The sequence below is a fragment of the Megalobrama amblycephala genome, linkage group LG4 (genome assembly GCF_018812025.1).
Source record: "Megalobrama amblycephala isolate DHTTF-2021 linkage group LG4, ASM1881202v1, whole genome shotgun sequence".
NCBI lineage: Eukaryota > Metazoa > Chordata > Actinopteri > Cypriniformes > Xenocyprididae > Megalobrama > Megalobrama amblycephala.
Genome location: NC_063047.1, coordinates 31,968,804 through 31,985,217, shown reverse-complemented (window position 1 = coordinate 31,985,217; position 16,414 = coordinate 31,968,804). Strand labels below are relative to the sequence as shown.

The following is a 16,414-nucleotide window of genomic DNA, read 5'->3' as shown; positions in this document are numbered from 1 at the left end:
AATGAAGTACTAATATCTGTTTTGTATCTTTATAATACACTGACAATCACCAAACACGGTGGTGATAAGAGTCACATGATGAATCAAAGTTCATCACAAGCAGCTTTTCCACAAGCTGAGAAGCACAATACTAATATATAGAAGGAGCACACAGTGTCATTCACACACACACTAAACACCATCATGGTAACATGCATGAAATTTTAAAAATGCAATAAACATTAATTTAACAACATTAGATGTAACATAAAACCCTAATGTACATAACTGATTAGAAAAAAATGACAAAAACTAAGAAGAAACAGAGTTATTTCAACAAAAATATATCAAATGTGAAGTGTCACGCAGGGAATTGTGGGAATGTCAATTTACGTTTTTTCACTGTAAATTTTACAATGAATTGTTATTTTTTCACTTTCAAAAACTGTGAATTTAACGGTATTTTACCGTAAAATTACATTAAATGTACCGTTAGATCTATTACAGTTATTCACCATATATAGTACGGAAACTTTCTGTAAACCAATTAACAGTTTTTCACCGCAGCATTTTTACAGTCTTTTACTGTTAAAATCACGGTCATTTTTTACAGTGTAGATAATCAGCTAACCTAGCTTTATTTTTGGTGTTTTGTTTGATTTAAATATCTAAATGTTAGTGAGAGGAAGGGGAAAAAACTATCTGCATATGCAATGGACATCATCAGTTATGCTTGTATTTGTTTTTGTTTTTTTAAATGTATCTTGAGTAAAACTGCTCTATATTTAACAAAGCCCGTTCAAAAGACCGGAACCACTTCACTGCCATTCATAAATCCTTCCCTTGTGGCCTCATGGGATAGTAAAGTATCCATCATATGTGGTTGGAGCTAGAAGGGATACAGCTACGGCCAGATTGTCCTACTAGGGTTTACTGGGCATGTGCATGTGGACATTAATATTGTGTCATTTTTGTCATGCTGAATAACAGTTACAATAATGCAAAAACAGTAGTAAGGGTAGGTTTAAGCTTGGGGTAGGTGTAGATGTTAAACACAACCTGATAATTGGATTTATTTATTTTTTTTATTTTATTTTTTTTGAGAAATGGGAATTCAGACACTTGTCACATACTGTTTTTCTCCTACTAATAGGGAAGTATGCGTTTTTTTTTTTTTTTTTTTTTTTTTTTTTTTTCGAATGCAGCCAACGTGATGTTTTTTTTTCCACACGAGTGCTTCTTTAAAGGGATGGTTAAACCAAAAATGAAAATTCCGTTATCATGTACTCACCATTGTTCCAAACCTATATGAATTTCTTTCTTCTGATGAACACAAAAGATATTTTGAAGAATGTTGTTGACCATACAGTTGATGGTAGCCATTGACTTGCAATGATTTGCAAATTATATTTCGCTAGATAAGACCCTTACTCCTCAGGTGGGATCGTATAGGGCCCTTTGAAGCTGCAATGAAACCTTCAACCCGTTGTAAAATCTTGGAATGTTTTCCTCTAAAACCGTAATTTCTTTTTGACTGAAGAAAGAATGACATGAACATTTTCGATGACATGGGGGTGAGTAAATTCAGGAAATTTTACTTCTGAAGTGATCCTTTAATATGGGGAAAATAATATTAAAGTGTTAGTTCAACCAAAAATGAAAATTCTGCCCTCATGTCGTTCCAAACCCGTAAGACCTTTGTTCATCTTCAGAACACAGTTTAAGATATTTTAGATTTAGTCTGAGAGCTTTCTGTCCCTCCATTGAAAATGTATGTACGGTAGACTGTCCATGTCCAGAAAGGTAATAAAAACATCATCAAAGTAGTCCATGTGACATCAGTGGGTTAGTTAGAATTTGTTGAAGCATCAAAAATACATTTTGGTCCAAAAATAACAAAAACTATGACTTTGTTCAGCATTGTCTCTTTTTCTCATTCTCTTCCGGAATCCTTTCCATTGAATTGATTCCATTGAATCGATTCCATTGACTCCTTTCATCTGTCGGCGTTGGTAATGCACTTTTACGTTGCCGTGGTTGTTTTTGGCGGTTAGGACATCCGCGACATTTTGAAGCATCGAAAATACATTTTGGTCCTCTTCCGGGTCTGTTGTCAATCCGCATTCATGACTCCTCTTCTTCTTCTTTCCTGTTTTACGGTGGTTGGCATCCAGCTTATTGGTGCATTACCGCCCCCTTCTGCTCCGGAGTGTGGTTCGCGACTCCGCAGTGACGCTGCTGATGTAAGACGCTGCTGACGTGTTATCTGGTACGCCAGAGCTTCGTTTACAGTCTGAGGGAGACGCACGCTGTATTCAAGCTATTCTACCTTGTTTGTATTTTGGTATTGCTATATTTTTTTTAAAAGGTGCGTAAGTGTGCATGTCGCGGATGTCCTAATCGCCAAAAACAACCACGGTGACGTAAAAGTGCATTACCAACGCCGACAGATGAAAGGATTCAATGGAATCAATTCAATGGAAAGGATTCCGGAAGAGAATACAATGCTGAATAAAGTCGTAGTTTTTGTTATTTTTGGACCAAAATGTATTTTCGATGCTTCAAAAAATTCTAACTAACCCTCTGATGTCACATGGACTACTTTGATGATGTTTTTATTACCTTTTTGGACATGGACAGTCTACCGTACATAAATTTTCAATGGAGGGACAGAAAGCTCTCGGACTAAATCTAAAATATCTTAAACTGTGTTCCGAAGATGAACGGAGGTCTTACAGGTTTGGAACGACATGAGGGTGAGTCATTAATGACATAATTTTCATTTTTGGGTGAACTAACCCTTTAATATTCCCTGAAAACAAGCCTTAAGCCTTGTTTTTAATGGAAAGCAAGATGATCATGCGGTTTAAAATAATGTTGGAGAAATAATAACTGGCGATTTACCATTATTTGGCTTGACGGCGGAGGGATCTGGTGCAGGTGACGGCTCAGGATCAAGATCTGGCTCCAGATCAGGTGGAGTGACAAAAGGCTCCACAACATCCACAGCACTACTGGGGCACCAGCAGTGGAAAGTATTCTTCAGAGCCTTCCATAGACTGTTGAGGAAGGAACCAATTCCTTTCCATTTCCAACATTCTGTAGGTTTTTCTGAAATGAAGAAAAAACTATCCGAAACATCTCTGGCGTCAAATTAAGCAATGATATAATGACATAACTTACATTTTACTGTTAAATTCTTATCTTTTACAAATCCAAAGTAATGATACATTTTGCTGAGCAACAGGAAATATGACCGCCTGGAAAATAACTTGAAGCAGTTATGCATGAAATAGATTTTGCTATCTGTAGACTGCCCAGCCTTATTTCAGTCTCCTGTTTGGTCTCTTGTTCACAGGAGAAGACTTCATGGCACCATGCAGCAGTTAGGCCATATGAAGATCAAATGGCTTACCTTGCACAATTTTCTTCACATTAATGCAGTCAATCAATCATTGTATAACATCATACCATAAACGAATGAAAAACTAAAGCACTCACTTTCCTCTTTCACCCGTCATGTGAGCCATCGACATAATCCAAACTGTAATACAAAATACAATACAATTGTAAGACTTGATATTCCTGCTATAAGACAAAAACTGAGATCAAGTGCCCTGCAATAAAACTCATCTGGAGAAAAGATCTACACCCCTCGCACATTGAATCTGAACACATTTATTACAACATTACAACTTAATTTTGACGTTTTCTTTAATACATATGAGATTTATTCTTTCTAAACATTATTATTATTATTACAATCCGTGGAATTATTCGTGTCTGAAGTCGTCATTATTCATAATTGAGCAATAAAGCTTACAAAATGTGTAAACTTGCGCTAAGACCCATAATCCCCCCTGCCTAAATGTATAGCTACTGTTCAACAGAAAAGAATAAAGAAAAGGAAAAAACTGATACAGGTTTGGAACCACACGAGGGTGAGTAAATGACAGAATTTTCATTTTGGGTGAACTATTATGGAGTCAAATTAATGCCTTAAAGTTTTGCACAAAAATAAAGTTTTGCAAAACAAAAAAAAAGAATTGAGCAATAAAAAAATGTTTTGCAAACAAAAATAAAGAATTGCAAAGGAAAAATAAAGTATTGAGCGGAAAAAATAAGTTTTGCAAACAAAAATAATAAATTGCAAAATAAAATAAAGTAGTGCAAAAATAAAAATATAATCAATTACAAAAATCAATGACAGCTGTAATCCTATTTTATCTTTGCCACATATTTTTCATGCTCAGACCTACTAAATCATTTGCAATGCTCATTTTATTCTGCGTTTCAGTCAAGCGTGCGCTCACGATACTGGTTTTCTTTTGCGCTGCACTTTTCTGTGCGGATCTCTTTATGGCACTGGTTTGACGTGGGGGTGGAGTCAAGAAACGGGGGCACGCCCCGCGAAATGCATTGGAGGGGAACGTAATCGGCGACAGGTGAAATAATTCTTTGACATGGTTAAAAATAATGAATGGTTTGTTTTTGTTGGTTTGTTTAGCATATGTTGTCGCCGATTACGACCCCCTCCAATGCATTTCTTATAGTAATATGACCCGTTGCGCTCTGTCTCACTGCCTGTATCCACTTTTGTGTCCTTAAACATTCGTTTTTTGGGGTCGCTTATAAAAACTTATTTCTGGGTTTTTTAGCTTGTTAGCTGTACACCTTGTCACACAACACCTTTTAGGCATTGTTCTGTTTTTTGTAATGAGTCAGAAAAGACAAGAAGGCAGCCTGGAGACGGTTGGATTGTTTTTCCCCCAGTGGGCGTGGTTTTCAGATTATAATAAATGCGCTCTGTCTCTATGCTTGCCTGCGTCTCAATGTGCAAACTATCCATCCTAAATAGTATGTGACACTAGTAATATTCAATACTATTTAGGGCGGATAGGGTGGATAGTATGCACATTGGGACGCAGGGCTTGATCTGTTCTGTTCCGATCTGCGTCTCCTGCCGATGACGTGTTTCGCGGGGCGTGCCCCCGTTTCTTGACTCCACCCCCACGTCAAACCAGTGCCATAAAGAGATCCGCACAGAAAAGTGCAGCGCAAAAGAAAGCCGGTATAGTGAGCGCACGCTTGACTGAAACGCAGAATAAAATGAGCATTGCAAATGATTTAGAAGGTTTGAGCATGAAAAATATGTGGCAAAGATAAAATAGGATTACAGCTGTCATTGATTTTTGTAATTGATTATATTTTTATTTTTGCACTACGTTATTTTATTTTGCAATTTATTATTTTTGTTTGCAAAACTTATTTTTTTCTGCTCAATACTTTATTTTTCCTTTACAATTCTTTATTTTTGTTTGCAAAACATTTTTTTATTGCTCAATTCTTTTTTTTTTGTTTTGCAAAACTTTATTTTTGTGCAGAACTTTAAGGCATTAATTTGACTCCATAAACTATCCCTTTAATATCAGAAAGCACCAGCAGGTGGAGCCAGTGGCCGCGTCTTCTACCCACAGCTGCATCATTCAGCAGGGAAAGACATCCAGAATAAATCATCTGTGATCGACAAATCCACGCTATTCAATGCCCAGCGGTGGAAAAAAACCTTCCGGCTCTTTTCGTTTCATGCACGTGTGCTAGTATTTTTCCACTACAGGCGAACAAACTCAAGGTTCTTGTAAAAAATACGAGCAGGATCTGGATGTAGACAGTGAGGAGGTCATGGATCTGGCAGGCGTGGTCGTGGGCTGGTCCAGCCTGCAATAAGCGTCAAAAACAGAGGGGATGCGGAGGTCTAGGAAAACACAGACCCAAAACAATACCATTCATACCGGAAAACAAGAGTAATTATCGATTGCTTGGTGCACGCGGCTGTTTTGACACATTACATTGTAGATTGATAGTGCGACTGTGTGCGTAAAGGACAAAGAGGAGAGGATGTTGTAAGGTAAGCATCTCTTGCCTCATTTCATTTTTTCATCACTATTTCAGTCAATAGTTGAGATTTCCCTGGGATTTAATCAATAGTGAATGAACATGTGTATGGAGGAATTTTGGACCCCACGCGTCCAACACATTCATGGTGACAGTGCTGCTTATGTGATGCTAGACTGCCATGATATTGTATGAGTGCACGAATATAATACTAAGATACATTACACTATAACCAGAAGCCGTAATAGAGGTTAAACACTCACTCAGAACTGAAGAAAATGGAACCAGAATGTGTTAAGATTATACTGTAAATATGCTTGTTTGTGGTGTAATCTGAATATTAGCCTACTATTGGTAAACGGGATTGTATTTTATTAATAAGGCGCCTTGGAGATTTGTTTTCATTTAAGCGTTAGTGATAGTTCGAGGGCATGATGCTTCAACTTTCAGGCGTCATAATATTGGGAGTCTGCGCGTAGACTGGAAAACGCTTGGTAATCCTTTTTTGGGAGGGAGTAGTAAGCAAGCTTATGTCGTCTGTGCGGTTTTGATATGAGATTTTGTGCTATGTAAAATGTCATGCCCCCTTCAAAATTCTTTAATTTTTCCAGTGGCCTCGTCTTGTACTGATGCCCGGAGGCTGAGCCCCGCGCTGCTGGTGCTGATGCAGCGGGGCTCGTGTTGTTGCTAGGCAGCCGCGTACAGGCCCAGAGCACCGGCTATCGCACAAAATAATCGACACGGCTCGGTTTATTATGCATTATAAATTAATGAATCTATAAATGGCTTTTTGACGAGAAAGCATCCTTTTACTGTCATTTCTAACAGTTAAGATGATGCTTTTGTCACCAGCTGATGCATGTCTACCCCCTCTCATAGCAGTTCAAAGGGTGTTGTTTTCTGTAGAAGAAGTGGGCGTGACACATGAGTCTTTCCCCCTGGATTATGAGCCCTAGAGAGAAAGAGAGGGTGGCACAGGCCATCTCTGCTCAATTTCCAGCAATACTAAAAATCCTAATACCTCTGCCAAATAGGCTAGACAATATTACCCTTTTTTATTATGGTCGGCTGACTACTTTTCCTTTTAATGACCTTTTTGCTGAATCAAGAATTAACGGATATTACCATAATGTATTCATTTAATTTGCTGTGTTTCCATGAGGTTCAGCTGCAGGGGTGAAGGAATGATTTGCAAAATTATGAGGGATGTATTATCGAGGGGTGGGTGTAATAGACTTTCCCTTTTTGCAATACAGATTTTTAACTAAATTAATGATCATAATCTTTATTTTAAAAAAAAAAGAGAAAAAAAAAAAAGGGATTTTTTTTTCAAACTTTTTTTCTGTCAGTCGAACCCATTTAACTTAAAATATTAAAGTACCCCCTAATATTTTAAGTTAATTGAATTTGACCACCCATGTTCATGGTTCTCTGAATTTAGTTAATGGTCGTGTGACATGCAGGTAAACAAATAAAATATATTTTTTAAACTTTAAAATTTTTCATTTTTATTTAGCTAATTATTTAGCTCTTAATCAAGTCACAGCCCCCTGCAGTTCCCCAGGATGGCATACCCTGGGCTAAAATATTTGTAAAAATAAACATTTGTACACTCTAAAAATGCTGGGTTAAAAACAACCCAAGTTGGGTTGAAAATGGACAAACCCAGCAATTGGCTTGTTTTAACCCAGGGAATGGGTTGTTTTAACCCAGTGGTTGGGTTAAATGTTTGCTCAACCTGCTGGGTAGTTTTAACTCAACTATTGTTTAAAACTTAAAATGATCCTAAGTATGTTGGAAATGAACATTATTAATACATTTAATGAATAATTAAACAAACATTTATTAAATTGCTTATTAATAAAGGTTCACCTTTTGATTATTATTGTTGCCTCTAGTAATTATGTGTCTGATTTTTAATTTCCAATCTATTTTGAGTTCATTCTAAGCCAGTAATATAGTAAATCTTAAAGGTGCTCTAAGTGATGTCACGTGTTTTTAGGCCAAAACATTTTTTGTCACATACAGCAAACATCTCCTCACTATCTGCTAGCTGCCTGTCCCCTGAACACACTGTAAAAAAACGCGGTCTCTGTAGTCGCCAAGCTGGCGTCGCCAAGAGGCGTCTAGCTGGCCTCTGTTTTGTTTGACAACACTTCGAACGTCAACAGGAAGTTACTCCACCCAGGATCACTTAGAGCACCTTTAAAGATAGGTTAAATAAAACTACCCACCACGTTGGGCAAACATTTAAAGGTGCTAAAGAGGATTTTTGTTTTATACATTTTTGCAATATTACTTGAAACTGTCTTTACTAACTGATAAAAGACTATTTATTAGGTGCACTGAAAGGAATAATATTAATATACATAATCTGTGCACGAGGTAGGGCCTTAAAAACATCAGCCAATCGCGTAAACGATTGGCCCTCTGGCTTGTCAATCACTGCCATTACGTTCCTTGTGAGAGACGTGCACGGCTGCGCGCTCCAGTAACTTTCCACACTCCACAGGCGCCGCATGCAATGTTTTTGTCAGGAGACAGGAGTAACAACTGCAGATTATGAGTTACCTGCGGTGAGTCCGACATAATGAATCCACTAACACGACACAGCGAAAGCCGGTGGTAAACAAACACTCATGTTCCAATACTCGTGCACGAGTTTTGGGAGGCGTTATCTCGAAATGAGCTGTGAAGGAGGGGGGTTGTTCTTGCTTATGCGCTCATTTCAAAAACTCACTAACAGTCTTTGGTTTCTCAGTCGACGAAAAGATCCTCTTTAGCACCTTTAACCCAACTGCTGGGTTTGTCCATTTTCAACCCAACTTTGGTTGTTTTTAACTCGGCATCTTTGTGTAGGATTTCAATATTTGTCAATAAATAAATAAACAAATATATTTAAAGTAAATAAATGTAATTTTACATGCACTTTAATGCTATCTTCTGTATCTTTTGTTGGTTACATTAAATGACATTACAGTATTAGTGCCGTTTATATGTTCATGTTGTCCCATGACAAAATAAAATTCATCATGGAAAACGATTTTGACAAGTGTGTACACAATCTTGCCTCTTAAAGGGATAGTTCTCCCAAAAATGAAAATTTGTCATCATTTACTCACCCTCATGTTGTTCCAAACCTGTATGAGTTTCTTCTGTTGAACACAAGAGAAGATATTTTGAAGAATGTTTGTAATCAAACAGTTGACGGTAGCCATTAACTTCCATAGTATTTTTTTTTCCTACTACGGAAGTCAATAGATACCATCAACCGTTTGATTACCAACATTATCTATAGGATTATTTCACTTTCAAATGAAAATTACCCCAAGCTTTACTCACCCTCAAGCCATTCTATATGACTTATCCTATCCTGACGCATCCGTGCTTTATAATGGCAGTGAACGGGACACACGAGTATGAGCTGAAGAAAGTGCTTCCATCCTCTGGGGTGGTAATAAAGGCCTTCTGAAGCTAAGTGATGCATTTGTGTTAAAAGAAAAATCCATATTTAACAAGTTATGAAGTAAAATATCTAGCCATGTGAAGTACATGTTTATGATGGATGGATGTGGATGGAAGCACTTTCTTCAGCTCATACTAGTGAACCCTGTTCACTGCCATAATAAAGCTTGGATGCATCAGGATATTTATTAATATATCTCAGATTGTTTTCATCAGAAAGAAGAAAGTCATATACACCTAGGATGGCTTGAGGGTGAGTAAAGCTTGGGCTAATTTTCATTTAAAAGTGAACTAATCCTTTAAAATATCTTCTTTTGTGTTCAACAGAAGAAGGAAACTCAGATTTGGAACAACTTGAGGGACTATCCCTTTACGACCAAAAAAAAATGTTCAAACAGAGAAAAAAACGTCCATGCATTGTGTGTGTATTTAGCATTTTAAAACTTCTTTCCTGAAAATGTTTCAGTTCATGGTAGGTTTGCTTATTTTGTGCATGGGTCAGTGAGTTCTCAGTGCATTATACAGAAGTGAATGCACCCAGAACCACACATTAACTTAATTATAAGATTCTTTTCAAATCAATCCAGCATCACTTTAACCATTATACATCTCCCTCATATACATCTCTCTCTCCCCCCACTTCCTACAAGCATTAAGATCTCTCAGTGGGGGAGAAAACCCTCATCCGGTCTGTTTCAGACCAATCAATAAGTAACAGACACATGTACATGTCTTTCATCCCTCCTCAGCTTGACATCAAAATCCTGCTGTAGCAGAAGCCAAAGCTCTTCAAGTTTTTGAGATTAAAGTCTAGGTTGAAGACAGTAATAAGTGCAGACTGATGGTAGTTTGCTGTTATAGCAGCAGGACCTGATTAATTTGGATCCACTAGAGTAGAAATCTATGCTTGAAACTGATCCAGGGACAGCACAGGGCGGCGCCGGTTTGGTGTCTGGATCCAAAGGGGCCCCACTCATTATACACTCTCCCCAGAGAGAGGACCTCTTAGTAGGGAGCCCCTGACACACTAGCAAACACAAAGATGCTGTGACTGCTAGTGCATTAACTCAGACACTTTGGATATGTCTGTGCTTTATTTTGGATGAAAAAAAAAAATCAGAATGACATTTATAATAGATGATTAAAAACAAGTTTAGCATATTACAGTTCTTTTTTTCAGCAAGAATGCATTAAAGGATTAGTTCACTTTCAAATGCCCAAGCTTTACTCACCCTTAAGCCATCCGAGGTGTATATGACTTTCTTCTTTCTGATCAACATAATCTGAGAAATATTAATAAATATCCTGACGCATCCGAGCTTTATAATGGCAGTGAATGGGATCAACGAGTATGAGCTGAAGAAAGTGTCTCCATCCACATCCATTCATCATAAACCGGGTGGTTAATAAAGGCCTTCTGAATTGAAGTGATGCATTTGTGACCACCTTCCGTATTCAACGTACGAAGAAAGTGTAAAACTCTTTAAAAAAGTTCAAAAAGCTTACGCTATGTCATACGCCTTCCCTATTCAACTTATGGAAAAAGTGTAATTGATGTGACGCCAGTTTATACTTTCTTCATAACATGAATACGGAAGGCGGTCTGGCGGAAGCTCGATATTTTACTTCATAACTTGTTAAATATGGATTTTTTTTTTTTTTTACACAAACGCATCGTTTTTCTTCAGAAGGCCTTTATTAACCTCCAGAGCCGTGTGGAATATGTTTATGATGGATGTGGATGGATGCACTTTCTTCAGCTCATACTCATTGGTCCCATTCACTACCATTATAAAGCTTGGATGCGTCAGGATATATATTAATATTTCTCTGAAAATGTTCATCAGAAAGGAGAAAGTCATATACACCTAGGATGGCTTGAGGGTGAGTAAAGCTTGGGCTAATTTTCATTTGAAAGTGAACTAATCCTTTAATTTGAACAAAAGTGACAATAAAGACATTTATAATTACAAAATATTTCTATTTCAAATAAACTGTTGTTTTGAACTTTCTGTTAATTAAGAAAAACAAAGCAGCACAACTGTTTAAATCATTGATAATATTCAGAAATGTTTCTTGAGCACCAAATCAGCATATCAGAATGGTTTCTGAAGGTCATGTGACATTGAAGATTGTAGTAATGATGCTGAATATTTACTGTTTTTACTACATCCTTTACAAACATGACATGATCGCCAGTTTTGGGGAAAGTTACTTTTAAAAGTAATGCATTACAATATTGTGTTACTCCCTGAAAAATAACTAATGGCATTACTTAGTTACTTTTTATTGAAAGTAATGCATTACATTACTTTTGCATTACTTTTTCTTATCTGGGCTGGGCTGTTTGTTTGCTTGTTTTTATAATAACAAAAAAACTTCTATTTTTGTCAAATGTAAAGGCCCCTTCACACCAAAAGTGAAATGAATAAGCCTCAGGCTGAAGGAAGTGCAAATTCACGGCTGTACAGTAGAGGGTGCAGCTCAAACAAGCGAACCTTTCAGCTGCCCAGGTGGAAAAAAAAGTACACTTCTATAATGTACTTAAAGTGCTCTATTTTCATTCTTCACGCACTAATTTTGTACTTAATATACTAAAAATTCTTCTTTAATACTACTTAAGATAATCTTAAGAACATGTAAGTGTACTCAACTGTGCTATTTTGAGACAGCATGAAATATGAACTAAAATCTGCTTTTAATATACTATTTCTGTATTTAAAAAATATATTTAGTTACCACTTGTAGTACACTATAGGTTCAAATGTACTATAAGTGGTATCTAAATACATTTTTTAAATACAGAGATAGTATTAAAAGCACATTTTAGTTCATATTTCATTTCATTTCGTGCCATCAAATTGAAAATTGAATTTACCTCGGCATAGTTGAATAACAAGAGTTCAGTACATGGAAATGACATACAGTGAGTCTCAAACTCCATTGTTTCCTCCTTTTTATATAAATCTCATTTGTTTAAAAGACCTCCGAAGAACAGGCGAATCTCAACATAACACCGACTGTTACGTAACAGTCGGCATCATTAATATGTACGCCCCCAATATTTGCATATACCAGCTCATGTTCAAGGCATTAGACAAGGGCAGCCATATTAACGTCTGGATCTTTGCACAGCTGAATCATCAGACTAGGTAAGCAAGCAAGAACAACAGCGAAAAATGGCAGATGGAACAATAATAACTGACATGATCCATGATATCATGATATTTTTGTGATATTTGTAAATTGTCTTTCTAAATGTTTCGTTAGCATGTTGCTAATGTACTGTTAAATGTGGTTAAAGTTACCATTGTTTATTACTGTATTCACAGAGACAAGAGTCGTCGCTATTTTCATTTTTAAACACTTGCAGTCTGTATAATGCATAAACACAACTTCATTCTTTATAAATCTCTTCAACAGTGTGTAATGTTAGCTTTAGTCACGGAGCATAGCCTCAAACTCATTCAGAATCAAATGTAAACATCCAAATAAACACTGTACTTACGCGATTAGACATGCTGCATGACGAACACTTTGTAAAGATCCATTTTGAGGGTTATATTAGCTGTGTGAACTTTGTTTATGCAATGATAGAGTCGAGAGCTCGGGAGGGGGCGGAGAGCACGAGCAATTAAAGGGGCCGCAGCCTGAATCGGCGCATATTTAATGGTGCCCCAAAATAGGCAGTTAAAAAAATTAATTTAAAAAATCTATGGGGTATTTTGAGCTGAAACTTCACAGACACATTCAGGGGACACCTTAGACTTATATTACATCTTGTAAAAAAACATTTGATGGCACCTTTAAGTAGTACTAAAGAAGAATTTGTAGTATATTAAGTACAAAATTAGTGCACGAAAATAGGGCACTTTAAGTATATTATAGAAATGTATTTTTTTTCACCTGGGTGTGCTGCCATTCTGGAATACAGAAGAATAGAACGTATGAGAAGTAGTAAATGAGTAAATGTAAGCTCACATTACTCAGCTAGAAATAGTCTTAAAATAACCATCATGTTTACACAGCACACACAATGCCTCTGCACTTATTCCCGATTTCTCTCAACATGGAGACCGGAGAGGTGTCAGTAAATGAGAAACAAAGTAACTTGTATTATTTATTTGAAAAAGTAACTTGGATATTTTGTTGTAAATTTAAAAGTAAAGTGTTACTTTACTAGTTACTTGAAAAAAGTAATCTGATTACGTAACTTGCGTTACCCCAAAACTGATGATGGCATCACGCAGTTGCTGCAGATTTGTCGGCTGCACATCCATGATGCGAATCTCACGTTCCACCACATCCCAAAGGTGCTCCATTGGATTGAGATCTGGTGACTGTGGAGGCCATTTGAGTATATTGAACTCATTGTCATGCTCAAGAAACCAGTTTGAGATTATTTGAGCTTTGTGACATGGTGTGTTATCCATCCATCATAAGATGGGTACACTGTGCTCATACAGAGATGGACATGATCAGCAACAATACTCAGGCTGTGGCGTTTAAATGATGCTCAGTTGGTACTAAGGACCCAAAGTGTGCCAAGAAAATATCCCCCACACCACCACCAGCCTGAACTGTTGATACAAAGCAGGATGGATCCATGCTTTCATGTTGTTTACTCCAAATTCTGACCCTACCATCTGAGTGTCTTCTATTGTTCAATTTTGGTGAGCCTGTGTGAATAGCCTTAGTTTCCTGTTCTTAGCTGACAGGAGTTGCACCCGGTGTGTCTTCTGCTGCTGTAGCCCATCAGCTTCAAGGTTCGACTTGTGCATTCAAAGATGCTCTTTTGCATACCTTAGTTCTGATCTGGTTATTTGTTAGAGTTACTGTTGCCTTTCTATCAGCTCGAACCAGTCTAACCATTCTCCTCTGGCCTCTGGCATCAACAAGGCATTTGCTTTGAAATCTTCTGTATTTGCTATGTGCTGTGGTTGCTACAGTGTTTTGACTGATTGCTAAATGTTTTTGTTACTGATCTGAGTTAAAAGAGTCCACCACCAAGCCTCATGCATTTTGTTTTTTCATCCAACATGTTTAAAGCTAAGGTGTAAGTCTGATTATAATATCCTTAACAACAATAACAATTGTTTTCAAACAGACAAATACTGTAATTCCATCCCAAATGAAAGGATTAGTTCACTTTCAAAACATTTTTCCTGATAATTTACTCATCCCCATGTCATCCAAGATGTCCATGTCCTTCTTTCTTCAGTCAAAAATAAATTAAAGGTTTAGTTCACCCAAAAATGAAAATTCTGTCATTTATTACTTACCCTCATGCCGTTCCACACCCGTAAGACCTTCGTTCATCTTCGGAACACAAATTATGATATTTTTGCTGAAATCCGATGGCTCCATGAGGCCTGCATAGGGAGCAATGACATTTCCTCTCTCAAGATCCATAAAGGTACTAAAAACATATTTAAATCAGTTCATGTGAGTACAGTGGTTCAATATTAATATTAGAAAGCGACGAGAATGTTTTTGGTGCGGCAAAAAAAACAACGACTTATATAGTGATGGCCGATTTCAAAACACTGCTTCAGGAAGCTTCGGAGCACAAATGAATCAGTGTGTCGAATCTGCTGTTCGGAGCGCCAAAGTCACGTGATTTCAGCAGTTTGGCGGTTTGACACGCGATTCGAATCATGATTCAATACGCTGATTCATTATGCTCCGAAGCTTCCTGAAGCAGTGTTTTGAAATAAGTCATATTTTGTTTTTTGGCACACCAAAAATATTCTCGTCTGTATTCACATGAACTGATTTAAATATGTTTTTAGTACACAAATGGATCTTGAGAGAGGAAATGTCATTGCTCCCTATGCAGGCCTCATGGAGCCATCAGATTTCAACAAAAATATCTTAATTTGTGTTCCGAAGATGAACGAAGGTTTTACGGGTGTGGAACGGCATGAGGGTGAGTAATAAATGACAGAATTTTCATTTTTGGATGAACTAACCCTTTAAGGTTTTTGATGAAAACATTGCAGGATTATTCTCCTTATAGTGGACTTCAGTGGTCTGCAAACGGTTGAAGGTCAAAATTACAGTTTCAGTGCAGCTTCAAAGGGCTTTAAACGATACCAGACGAGGAATAAGGGTCTTATCTAGTGAAACGATCGGCCATTTTCGGAAAAAAATGTAAATGTATATACTTTATATAAACAAATGATCGCCTTCCAAGTGCTTCCGCCAAAACCGCACTTTCGTATTCTTCAAAAAGCTTATGCTGTACTTCCCTATTCTACTTATGGAAAAAAATGGAACTGGCGCTGCGTTCGTTTCATAAGTAGAATAGGGAAGGCATAGGACATAGAGCATAAGCTTTTTGAAGGATACGAAAGTGTGGTTTTGGTGGAAGCACTTGGAAGGCGATCATTTGTTTATATAAAGCATATACATTTACATTTTTTTTTGAAAATGACTGATTGTTTCGCTAGATAAGACCCTTATTCCTCGTCTGGTATTGTTTAAAGCCTTTGAAGCTGCACTGAAACTGTAATTTTGACCTTCATTTCTTTTCGACTGTAGAAAGAAAGACATGAAGATCTTGGATGACATGGGAGTGAGTAAATTATCAGGGAAATTTTATTTGAAAGTGAACTAATCCTTTAACACCATTGTTTGAGTCAGTGTTGCCGGTTTGTCAAACAAACCGAGCAATGTTTTGAAAGCACCACACAGCTAAAGTGGTTATACTTTTGACAACTGAACTTACGAGTGGTTTACTTATAATTGCCTTGCAGGTTAAACCAAGATAAGTGTGTTTTAGGTTAGCACCAAAGAAAATTGCATCACCTTTTAAGCATGAAAGTTCAGACATGGTTGAATATTCAGTTCAGGTGATGTTTCTGGTTCACTGCCATCATTTTATTGTGCAGGCTGAAGGAGCATTTATTTATAGTATGCATATGTGAATAGAAGTACAATGTTGAGAGAGAAATAAAAGATAATTAGAATCAAGGTCTTAGATTATGTGCTGTCAATCATCTGTTATACATCCTGGAACAGTGATAGACTGATTTCTCTAAATGTAATTTCTTAAATAGACCTCCCTTGACTA

The 16,414-nt window shown here is 37.1% G+C and overlaps 1 protein-coding gene across 3 annotated transcripts in view; it reads left to right on the top strand.

Annotated features, from left to right (window-relative positions):
* Positions 1–5,442: 5,442 nt before the first annotated feature.
* The window catches only part of add2 (adducin 2 (beta)), a 43,014-nt gene continuing 32,042 nt past the window's right edge, over positions 5,443–16,414 (top strand). For 2 of the 3 annotated variants that reach the window (XM_048188900.1, XM_048188903.1), the window contains exon 1: positions 5,443–5,887. The gene's annotated coding sequence lies outside the window, so the exon portion shown is untranslated. The remainder of the gene's footprint in view (positions 5,888–16,414) is intronic. The other variant, XM_048188901.1, reaches the window with a different exon arrangement.